General features: G+C 39.8%; 1 protein-coding gene across 1 annotated transcript in view; it reads left to right on the top strand.

The window, feature by feature from the left end:
- Positions 1-229: 229 nt before the first annotated feature.
- LOC131573968 (synaptotagmin-3-like) overlaps positions 230-10950 on the top strand; it is a 44357-nt gene continuing 33636 nt past the window's right edge. Inside the window, exon 1 of the mRNA XM_058828320.1 lies at positions 230-263. The gene's annotated coding sequence lies outside the window, so the exon portion shown is untranslated. The remainder of the gene's footprint in view (positions 264-10950) is intronic.

Here is a 10950-nt window from a genome sequence, read left to right as displayed (position 1 = left end):
GAGCGGGCAGATTTGTGGTCTGGATTTTGGGGGCAGATTTTTGGGGGCAGATTTGGGGGTTCAGGTGTGTGGGGCAGATTTTGGGGGTCAGTTTTTGGGGGTCTCACCTGTGCCCCTCCCCCTCACTTTTGTCTCCCCTCCCCCCCCCCCTCAGGTGACGCGAGGGGCCCCCCCCAGGCCCCGCCCTCCATGGCCCGGCCCCGCCCCCCCCTCCCCCCCCCCCGGGCCCCTCTGAGCCCCCCAAAAGTCGGGAGACCCCAAAGGTGAGCGGGGGAGGGGCGGGAGGGGCGGGGCTTGAGGGGGAGGGGCTTAAAGGGGTGGGGTCGGAGGGGAGGGGCTTAAATGGGGTGGGGTGAAAGGGGGAGGGGCTTAAATGGGTGGGTCAGAGGGAGGGGCTTAAAGGGGTGGGTCCTAAAGGGGAGGGGCTTAAAGGGGGAGGGCTTAAAGGGGAGAGGCTTAAATGGGTGGGGTCGAAGGGGAGGGGCTTAAAATGGGGTGGGGTCAGAGGGGAGGGGCTTAAAGGGGTGGGTCCTAAAGCGGAGGGGCTTAAAGGGGGAGTGGCTTAAATGGGAGGGGTTTGAGGGGGCTTAAAGGGTGGGTCCTAAAGGGGGAGGGGCTTAAATGGGTGGGGTGTGAAAGGGGGAGGGGCTTAAATGAGGGGAGGGCAAGGGGAGGGGCTTAAAGGGGAGGGGCTTAAAGGGGGTGGGGTGTAAAAGGGGGAGGGGCATAAAGGGGAGGGGCTTAAATGGGAGGGGTTTGAGGGGGCTTAAAGGGGTGGGTCCTAAAGGGGCGGGGCTTAACTGGGTGGGGTATGGAAGGGGGAGGGGCTTAAATGTGGTGGGTGTGAAAGGGGGAGGGCTTAAATGGGAGGGGTTTGAGGGAGGGGCTTAAAGGGGTGAGTCCTAAAGGGGAGGGGCTTAAATGGGGTGGGGTCAGAGGGGAGGGGCTTCAATGGTGGGGTTGGATGGAGGAGCTTAAAGGGGGTTAAATTTAAAAGGGGAGGGGCTTAATTGGGGTGGGGTTAAATTGGCGTGGTTTAAAGGAGTGAATGGTAATGGGGAGGGGCTTAAAAGGGTGGGGTTGAGTGGAGGAGCTTAAAGGGCTGAGAGTTGAAAGGGGAGGGGCTAAAGTGGGTGGGGCTCGAGGGGGAGGGGCTTGGAAAGGGAGGGGATTAAGTGGGTGGGGCTTAAAGGGGTGAAAGGTAAAGGGGAGGGGCTTAAAGGGGTGGGGTTGAGTGGGAGGAGCTTAAAGGGGAGGGGCTTAAAGGGATGGGGTTTAAGGGGTGGGGATAAAAGGGGTGGGGATTGAGGGGGAGGGCTTGGAAGGGGAGGGGCTTAAAGGGGTGAAAGGTAAAGGGGAGGGGCTTAAAGGGGTGGGGTTTAAGGGCGGGGCTAAAAGGGTGGGGATCGAGGGGGAGGGGCTTGGAAGGGGAGGAGATTAAGTGGGCGGGGCTTAAAGGGGTGAAAGGTAAAGGGGAGGGGCTTAAAGGGGTGGGGTTGTGTGGGAGGGGCTTAGAGGGGGATTTTAGGGGTGGGGTTTAAAAGGGGGAGGGGCTTAAATGGGGTGGGGTCAAGGGGAGGGGCTTAAATGGGTGGGATTTGAAAGGGGAGGGGCTTAAATGGGGATGGGTCAAGGGGAGGGGCTTAAAGGGGTGGGGTCAAAGGGGAGGGGCTTAAATGGATGGGGTCGGGGGAGTGGCTTAAAGGGGAGGGGGTTTGAAAGGGGGAGGGGCTTAAATGGGTGGGATTTGAAAGGGGAGGGGCTAAAATGGGCGGGGCTTAAATAGGAAGGGCTTAAAGGGGCGTGGCTTAAGTGGGAGGTGCTCAAAGGGGCGGGGCTTAAATGGGAGGGGCTCAAAGGGGGCGTGGCTTAAATGGGAGGGGCACGAAGGGGGCGTGGCTTAAAGGGTGAGGGGCTACAATGGAAGCAGCTCGTGCCAGATGTGCCCCAGATGTGCCCAGATGTGCCCCAGGTGTGCCCCAGGTGTGCCCGGCTCCATTTCTCGGCCCTGCCCACACCTGGATGTTTTTCCCACATTTTTCCATTTTTTTTTTTAAATCCCGTTTTTTCCTCCCCCCCGCCCGTGGGGGATCACGAGCGGGAAATTTCTCTGCTTTTTTTTTCCCCATTTTTCTCGTTTTTAACCCGTTTTTTCAGCCACGTTCAGGGATACAAAGGAAACATTTATCCATTTTTATATCCCTGTTTGATCCAGAATTTTCCCAATTTTCCCAGTTTTTCCCGCCAGTATCCGGTATCGCGACGAGTTCATTTTTCCCACCTTTTTTCCCAATTTTCCAGTTTTTCCCCCATTTTTAGCCCATGTCTGGGGACTAGAAGGAAAATATTTACACCCTCTATTTTTATCCATATTTTATCCAATTTTCCCCATTTTTTCAGGATTTTTTCCCCAATTTTTTCTCACATTTTTTCTCATTTTTGCCCTCATTTTTTCCCAATTTCTCCCTTTTTTCCCCCATTCCCATGTCATGTCCGGGGACTACGAGGAGAACATTTACACCCTGTATTTTTATCCATATTTTATCCATATTTTATCCATATTTTCACCAATTTTCCCCATTTTTTCAGGATTTTTTCCCCCTATTTTTTCCATTATTTTTCCCCATTTTTCCCCCATTTTTTACCAATTTCTCCCGTTTTTCCCCCATTCCCATGCCATGTCCGGGGACTACGAGGAGAACATTTACACCCTGAATTTTTACCTGAATTTTATCCATATTTTATCCATACTTTATCCATATTTTATCCAATTTTCCCCATTTTTTCAGGATTTTTTCCCCCTATTTTTTTCCAATTTTTTCCCCATTTTTCCCCCATTTTTTCCCAATTTCTCCCTTTTTTCCCCCATTCCCAGGCCATGTCAGGGGACTACGAGGAGAACATTTGCACCCTGTATTTTTATCCGTATTTCATCCATATTTCATCCATATTTTATCCATATTTTATCCATATTTTATCCATATTCTATCCATATTTTCACCAATTTTCCCCATTTTTTCAGGATTTTTTCCCCTATTTTTCCCATTATTTTTCCCCATTTTTCCCCCATTTTTTCCCAATTTCTCCCTTTTTTCCCCCATTTTTAGGCCATGTCAGGGGACTACGAGGAGGACGTTTACACCCTGTATTTTTATCCATATTTTATTCATATTTTATCCATATTTTATTCATATTTTATCCATATTTTCCCCAATTTTTCTCATTTTTTCAGGATTTTCCCCCCCTATTTTTTCCCTATTTTTTTCCCCATTTTTTCCCAATTTCTCCCTTTTTTCCCCCATTCCCAGGCCATGTCAGGGGACTACGAGGAGAACATTTACACCCTGTATTTTTATCCATATTTTATCCATATTTTATCCATATTTTCCCCAATTTTCCCCATTTTTTCAGGATTTTTTCCCCCTATTTTTTCCAATTTTTTCCCCCATTTTTTCCCAATTTCTCCCTTTTTTCCCCCATTTCCAGGCCATGTCAGGGGACTACAAGGAGAACATTTACACCCTGTATTTTTATCCGTATTTTATCCATATTTTATCCATATTTTATCCATATTTTCACGAATTTTCCCCATTTTTTCAGGATTTTTTCCCCCTATTTTTTCCAATTTTTTCCCCTATTTTTTCCCCCATTTTTTCCCAATTTCTCCCTTTTTTCCCCCATTTTTAGGCCATGTCAGGGGACTACGAGGAGAACTTTTACACCCTGTATTTTTATCCATATTTTATCCATATTTCACCTATTTTTTATCCATATTTTATCCATATTTTATCCATATTTTCCCCAATTTTCCCCATTTTTTCAGGATTTTTTCCCCCTATTTTTTCCAATTTTTTCCCCATTTTTCCCCCCATTTTTTCCCAATTTCTCCCGTTTTTCCCCCATTTCCAGGCCATGTCAGGGGACTACGAGGAGAACATTTACACCCTGTATTTTTATCCATATTTTATTCATATTTTATCCATATTTTATCCATATTTTCCCCAATTTTCCCCATTTTTTCAGGATTTTTTTCTCCTATTTTTTCCATTATTTTTCTTCCATTTTTTCCCAATTTCTCCCTTTTTTCCCCATTTTTAGGCCATGTCAGGGGACTACAAGGAGGACGTTTACACCCTGTATTTTTATCCATATTTTATCCATATTTTATCCATATCTTATCCATATTTTTTCCAATTTTCCCCATTTTTCAGGATTTTTTCCCCAATTTTTTTCCCACATTTTTTCGCATTTTTCCCCCATTTTTTCCCAATTTCTCCCTTTTTTCCCCCATTTTTAGGCCATGTCCGGTGACTACGAGGAGAACATTTGCACCCTGTATTTTTATCCACATTTTATCCATATTTTATCCATATTTTCACCAATTTTCCCCATTTTTTCAGGATTTTTTCCCCCTATTTTTCCCATTATTTTTCCCCATTTTTCCCTCATTTTTTCCCAATTTCTCCCTTTTTTCCCCCATTTCCAGGCCATGTCAGGGGACTACAAGGAGGACGTTTACACCCTGTATTTTTATCCATATTTTATCCACATTTCACCTATTTTTTATCCATATTTTATCCATATTTTCCCCAATTTTCCCCATTTTTTCAGGATTTTTTCCCCCTATTTTTTCCAATTTTTTTCCCTATTTTTTCCCCCATTTTTTCCCAATTTCTCCCGTTTTTCCCCCATTTCCAGGCCATGTCAGGGGACTACGAGGAGGACGTTTACACCCTGTATTTTTATCCATATTTTATCCATATTTTATCCATATTTCATCCAATTTTCTCCATTTTTTCAGGATTTTTTCCCCCTATTTTTTCCAATTTTTTTCCCTATTTTTTTCCCCCCATTTTTTCCCAATTTCTCCCTTTTTTCCCCCATTTTTAGGCCATGTCAGGGGACTACGAGGAGGACGTTTACACCCTGTATTTTTATCCATATTTTATCCATATTTTATCCATATTTTCCCCAACTTTTCTCATTTTTTTAGGATTTTTTCCCCCTATTTTTTCATTATTTTTTCCTCATTTTTTCCCAATTTCTCCCATTTTTCCCCCATTTCCAGGCCATGTCAGGGGACTACGAGGAGAACATTTACACTCTATTTTTATCTGTATTTTATCCATATTTTATCCATATTTCATCCATATTTCATCCAATTTTCCCCATTTTTTCAGGATTTTTTCCCCTATTTTTTCCAATTTTTTCCATTATTTTTCTTCCATTTTTTCCCAATTTCTCCTGTTTTTCCCCCATTCCCAGGCCATGTCCGGGGACTACGAGAAGAACATTTACACCCTGTATTTTTATCCATATTTTATCCATATTTTATCCATATTTTATCCATATTTTATCCATACTTCCACCAATTTTTCTCATTTTTTCAGGATTTTTTCCCCTATTTTTTCCATTATTTTTCCCCCATTTTTTCCCAATTTCTCCCTTTTTCCCCCCATTTTTAGGCCATGTCCGGGGACTACGAGGAGAACGTTTACACCCTCTATTTTTCTCTGCATTTTATCCATATTTTATCCATATTTTCACCAATTTTTCACCTATTTTCCCCATTTTTTCAGGATTTTTTCCCCCTATTATTTCCAATTTTTTTCCATGATTTTTCCCCCGTTTTTTCCCAATTTCTCCCGTTTTTCCCCCATTCCCAGGCCATGTCAGGGGACTACGAGGAGAACCTTTACACCCTGTATTTTTACCTGTATTTTATCCATATTTTATCCATATTTTATCCATATTTTATCCATATTTTATCCATATTTTCACCAATTTTTCACCAATTTTCCTCGTTTTTTCAGGATGTTATTTCCATTATTTTTCCATTATTTTTCCCCCATTTTTTCCCAATTTCTCCCGTTTTTCCCCCATTCCCAGGCTATGTCAGGGGACTACGAGGAGAACATTTACACCCTGAATTTTTACCTGAATTTTATCCATATTTCACCTATTTTTTATCCGCATTTTATCCATATTTTATCCATATTTTATCCATATTTTCCCCAATTTTCCCCATTTTTTCAGGATTTTTTCCCCCTATTTTTTCCATTATTTTTCCCCCATTTTTTCCCAATTTCTCCCGTTTTTCCCCCATTTTTAGGCCATGTCAGGGGACTACGAGGAGAACTTTTACACCCTCTATTTTTATCCATATTTTATCCATATTTTATCCATTTTTCATCCATATTTTCCCTAATTTTCCTCATTTTTTCAGGATTTTTCCCCCTATTTTTTCCACGATTTTTTCCTCGTTTTTGCCCAAATTTGCCCTTTTTCTCCCCATTTTTAGGCCATGTCAGGGGACTACGAGAAGAACATTTACACCCTGTATTTTTATCCATATTTTATCCATATTTTATCCATATTTTATCCATATTTTCCCTAATTTCCCCCATTTTTTCAGGATTTTTTTCCCTCTATTTTTTCCCCTGTTTTTTCCCCCATTTTTTCCCAATTTCTCCCTTTTTTCCCCCATTTTTAGGCCATGTCAGGGGACTACGAGGAGGACGTTTACACCCTGTATTTTTACCTGAATTTTATCCATATTTTATCCATATTTTATCCACATTTTATCCATATTTCCACCAATTTTTCTCATTTTTTCAGGATTTTTTCCCCCTATTTTTTCCATTATTTTTCCCATTATTTTTCCCCATTTTTCCCCCATTTTTTCCCAATTTCTCCCGTTTTTCCCCCATTTCCAGGCCATGTCAGGGGACTACGAGGAGAACTTTTACACCCTGTATTTTTATCCATATTTTATCCATATTTTATCCATATTTTATCCATATTTTATCCATATTTTATCCATATTTTATCCGTGTTTTGTCCAATTTTTCTCCATTTTTTCAGGATTTTTTCCCCCTATTATTTTCATTATTTTTCCCTATTTTTCCCCCCATTTTTTCCCAATTTCTCCCTTTTTTCCCCCATTTCCAGGCCATGTCCAGGGACTACGAGGAGAACGTTTACACCCTGTATTTTATCCATATTTTATCCGTATTTCATCCATATTTCATCAAATTTTCCCCATTTTTTCAGGATTTTTTCCTCCTATTTTTTCCATTATTTTTTCCCCATTTTTTCCCCCATTTTTTCCCAATTTCTCCCTTTTTTCCCCCATTCCCAGGCCATGTCAGGGGACTACGAGGAGAACATTTACTCCCTGTATTTTATCCATATTTTATCCATATTTTATCCATATTTTCACCAATTTTCCTCATTTTTTCAGGATTTTTTCCCGCTATTTTTTCCATTATTTTTTCCCCATTTTTTCCCCCATTTTTTCCCAATTTCTCCCTTTTTTCCCCCATTTCCAGGCCATGTCAGGGGACTACAAGGAGAACATTTACACCCTGTATTTTTATCCGTATTTCATCCATATTTCATCCAATTTTCCCCATTTTTTCAGGATTTTTTCCCCCTATTTTTTCCATTATTTTTCCCTCATTTTTTCCCAATTTCTCCCTTTTTCCCCCCATTTCCAGGCCATGTCAGGGGACTACGAGGAGGACGTTTACACCCTGTATTTTTATCCATATTTTATCCATATTTTATCCATATTTTCACCAATTTTCCCCATTTTTTCAGGATTTTTCCCCCTATTTTTCCCAATTTTTTACCCAATTTTTCCCCCATTTTTTCCCAATTTCTCCCGTTTTTCCCCCATTCCCAGGCCATGTCAGGGGACTACGAGGAGAACATTTACACCCTGTATTTTTATCCATATTTTATCCATATTTTATCCATATTTCATCCATATTTTCCCCAATTATTCCCCATTTTTTCAGGATTTTTTCCCTCTATTTTTTCTAATTTTTTTCCCTATTTTTTCCCCCATTTTTTCCCAATTTCTCCCTTTTTTCCCCCATTTTTAGGCCATGTCAGGGGACTACGAGGAGGACGTTTACACCCTGTATTTTTATCCATATTTTATCCTTATTTTATCCATATTTTCACCAATTTTCCCCATTTTTTCAGGATATTTTTTCCATCATTTTTTCCCATTTTTTTTCCTCATTTTTTCCCAATTTCTCCCGTTTTTCCCCCATTTTTAGGCCATGCCCGGGGACTACGAGGAGAACTTTTACACCCTGTATTTTTACCCATATTTTATCCATATTTTATCCATATTTTATCCATATTTTCCCCAATTTTCCCCATTTTTTCAGGATTTTTTCCCCCCTATTTTTTCCATGATTTTTCCCCCATTTTTTCCCAATTTTTCCCTTTTTTCCCCCATTCCCAGGCCATGTCCGGGGACTACGAGGAGAACTTTTACACCCTGTATTTTTATCCATATTTTATCCATTTTTTATCCATATTTTATCCATATTTCCCCCAATTTTCCCCATTTTTTCAGGATTTTTTCCCCCTATTTTTTCCAATTTTTTCCCTATTTTTTCCCCCATTTTTTCCCAATTTCTGCCTTTTTTCCCCCATTTCCAGGCCATGTCAGGGGACTACGAGGAGAACCTTTACACCCTGTATTTTTACCTGTATTTTATTCATATTTTATCCATATTTTATCCATGTTTTATCCATATTTTTCACCAATTTTCCCCATTTTTTCAGGATTTTTTCCCCCTATTTTTTCCAATTTTTTCCCCCATTTTTTCCCAATTTCTGCCGTTTTTCCCCCATTTTTAGGCCATGTCTGGGGACTACGAGGAGAACATTTACACCCGGTATTTTTATCCATATTTCATCCATATTTTATCCATATTTTATCCATATTCTATCCATATTTTCACCAATTTTCCCCATTTTTTCAGGATTTTTTCCCCCTATTTTTCCCATTATTTTTACCCATTTTTTCCCCCATTTTTTCCCAATTTCTCCCGTTTTTCCCCCATTTTCAGGCCATGTCCGGGGACTACGAGGAGAACATTTACACCCTGTATTTTTATCCATATTTCATCCATATTTCATCCCATTTTCCCCATTTTTTCAGGATTTTTTCCCCCCATTTTTTCCCATTATTTTTCCCTATTTTTTCCCCCATTTTTTCCCAATTTCTCCCTTTTTTCCCCCATTTTTAGGCCATGTCAGGGGACTACAAGGAGAACATTTACACCCTGAATTTTTATCCATATTTTATCCATATTTTATCCATATTTTCCCCAATTTTCCCCATTTTTTCAGGATTTTTTCCCCCTATTTTTTCCATGATTTTTCCCCCATTTTTTCCCAATTTCTCCCTTTTTTCCCCCATTCCCAGGCCATGTCCGGGGACTATGAGGAGAACATTTACACCCTGAATTTTTACCTGAATTTTATTCATATTTTATCCATATTTTATCCATATTTTCACCAATTTTTCTCATTTTTTCAGGATTTTTTCCCCCTATTTTTTCCATTATTTTTACCCCTTTTTTTCCTCAATTTTTTCCTTATTTTTTTCCCAATTTCTCCCTTTTTTCCCCCATTTTTAGGCCATGTCAGGGGACTACAAGGAGAACATTTACACCCTGTATTTTTATCCATATTTTATCCATATTTTCACCAATTTTCCCCAATTTTCCCCATTTTTTCAGGATTTTTTCCCCCTATTTTTCCCATTATTTTTCCCTATTTTTTCCCCCATTTTTTCCCAATTTCTCCCGTTTTTCCCCCATTTTTAGGCCATGTCCGGGGACTACGAGGAGAACATTTACACCCTGAATTTTTACCCATATTTTATCCATATTTTATCCATATTTTATCCATATTTCATCCATATTTTATCCAGATTTTTTCCATACTTTATCCATATTTTCACCAATTTTTCCCCATTTTTTCAGGATTTTTTCCCCAATTTTTTCCCACATTTTTTCTCATTTTTCCCCCATTTTTTCCCAATTTCTCCCATTTTTCCCCCATTTCCAGGCCATGTCTGGGGACTACGAGGAGAACATTTACACCCTGTATTTTTATCCATATTTTATCCATATTTTATCCATATTTTATCCATATTTTCCCCAATTTTCCCCATTTTTTCAGGATTTTTTCCCCATATTTTTTCCATTATTTTTTCCCCCATTTTTTCCCAATTTCTCCCTTTTTTCCCCCATTTTTAGGCCATGTCAGGGGACTACGAGGAGGACGTTTACACCCTGTATTTTTATCCATATTTCATCCATATTTCATCCATATTTTCACCAATTTTTCACCAATTTTCCCCATTTTTTCAGGATTTTTTCCCCCTATTTTTCCCATTATTTTTCCCTATTTTTTCCCCCATTTTTTCCCAATTTCTCCCGTTTTTCCCCCATTTCCAGGCCATGTCTGGGGACTATGAGGAGAATATTTACACCCTGTATTTTATCCATATTTTATCCATATTTAATCCATATTTTATCCATATTTTCACCAATTTTCCCCATTTTTTCAGGATTTTTTCCCCCTATTTTTTCCATGATTTTTTCCCCCATTTTTTCCCAATTTCTCCCTTTTTTCCCCCATTTCCAGGCCATGTCCAGGGACTACGAGGAGGCCGTTTACACCCTGTATTTTTATCCGTATTTCATCCATATTTTATCCATATTTTATCCATATTTTATCCATATTTTATCCATATTTTATCCACATTTTATCCATATTTTATCCATATTTTATCCATATTTTCCCCATTTTTTCAGGATTTTTTTCCCCTATTTTTCCCATTATTTTTCCCCCATTTTTCCCCCATTTTTTCCCAATTTCTCCCTTTTTCCCCCCATTTTTAGGCCATGTCAGGGGACTACGAGGAGAACATTTACACCCTGTATTTTTATCCATATTTTATCCATATTTTATCCATATTTCATCCATATTTCATCCATATTTTATCCATATTTTATCCATATTCTATCCATATTTTCACCAATTTTTCCCCATTTTTTCAGTATTTTTTCCCCCTATTTTTCCCATTATTTTTACCCATTTTTCCCCCATTTTTTCCCAATTTCTCCCTTTTTT

Source organism: Poecile atricapillus, assembly GCF_030490865.1.
Source record: "Poecile atricapillus isolate bPoeAtr1 chromosome 30 unlocalized genomic scaffold, bPoeAtr1.hap1 SUPER_30_unloc_1, whole genome shotgun sequence".
NCBI lineage: Eukaryota > Metazoa > Chordata > Aves > Passeriformes > Paridae > Poecile > Poecile atricapillus.
Note: the sequence above shows the minus strand (reverse complement) of the source record. Positions and strands in the feature narration are given on the sequence as shown.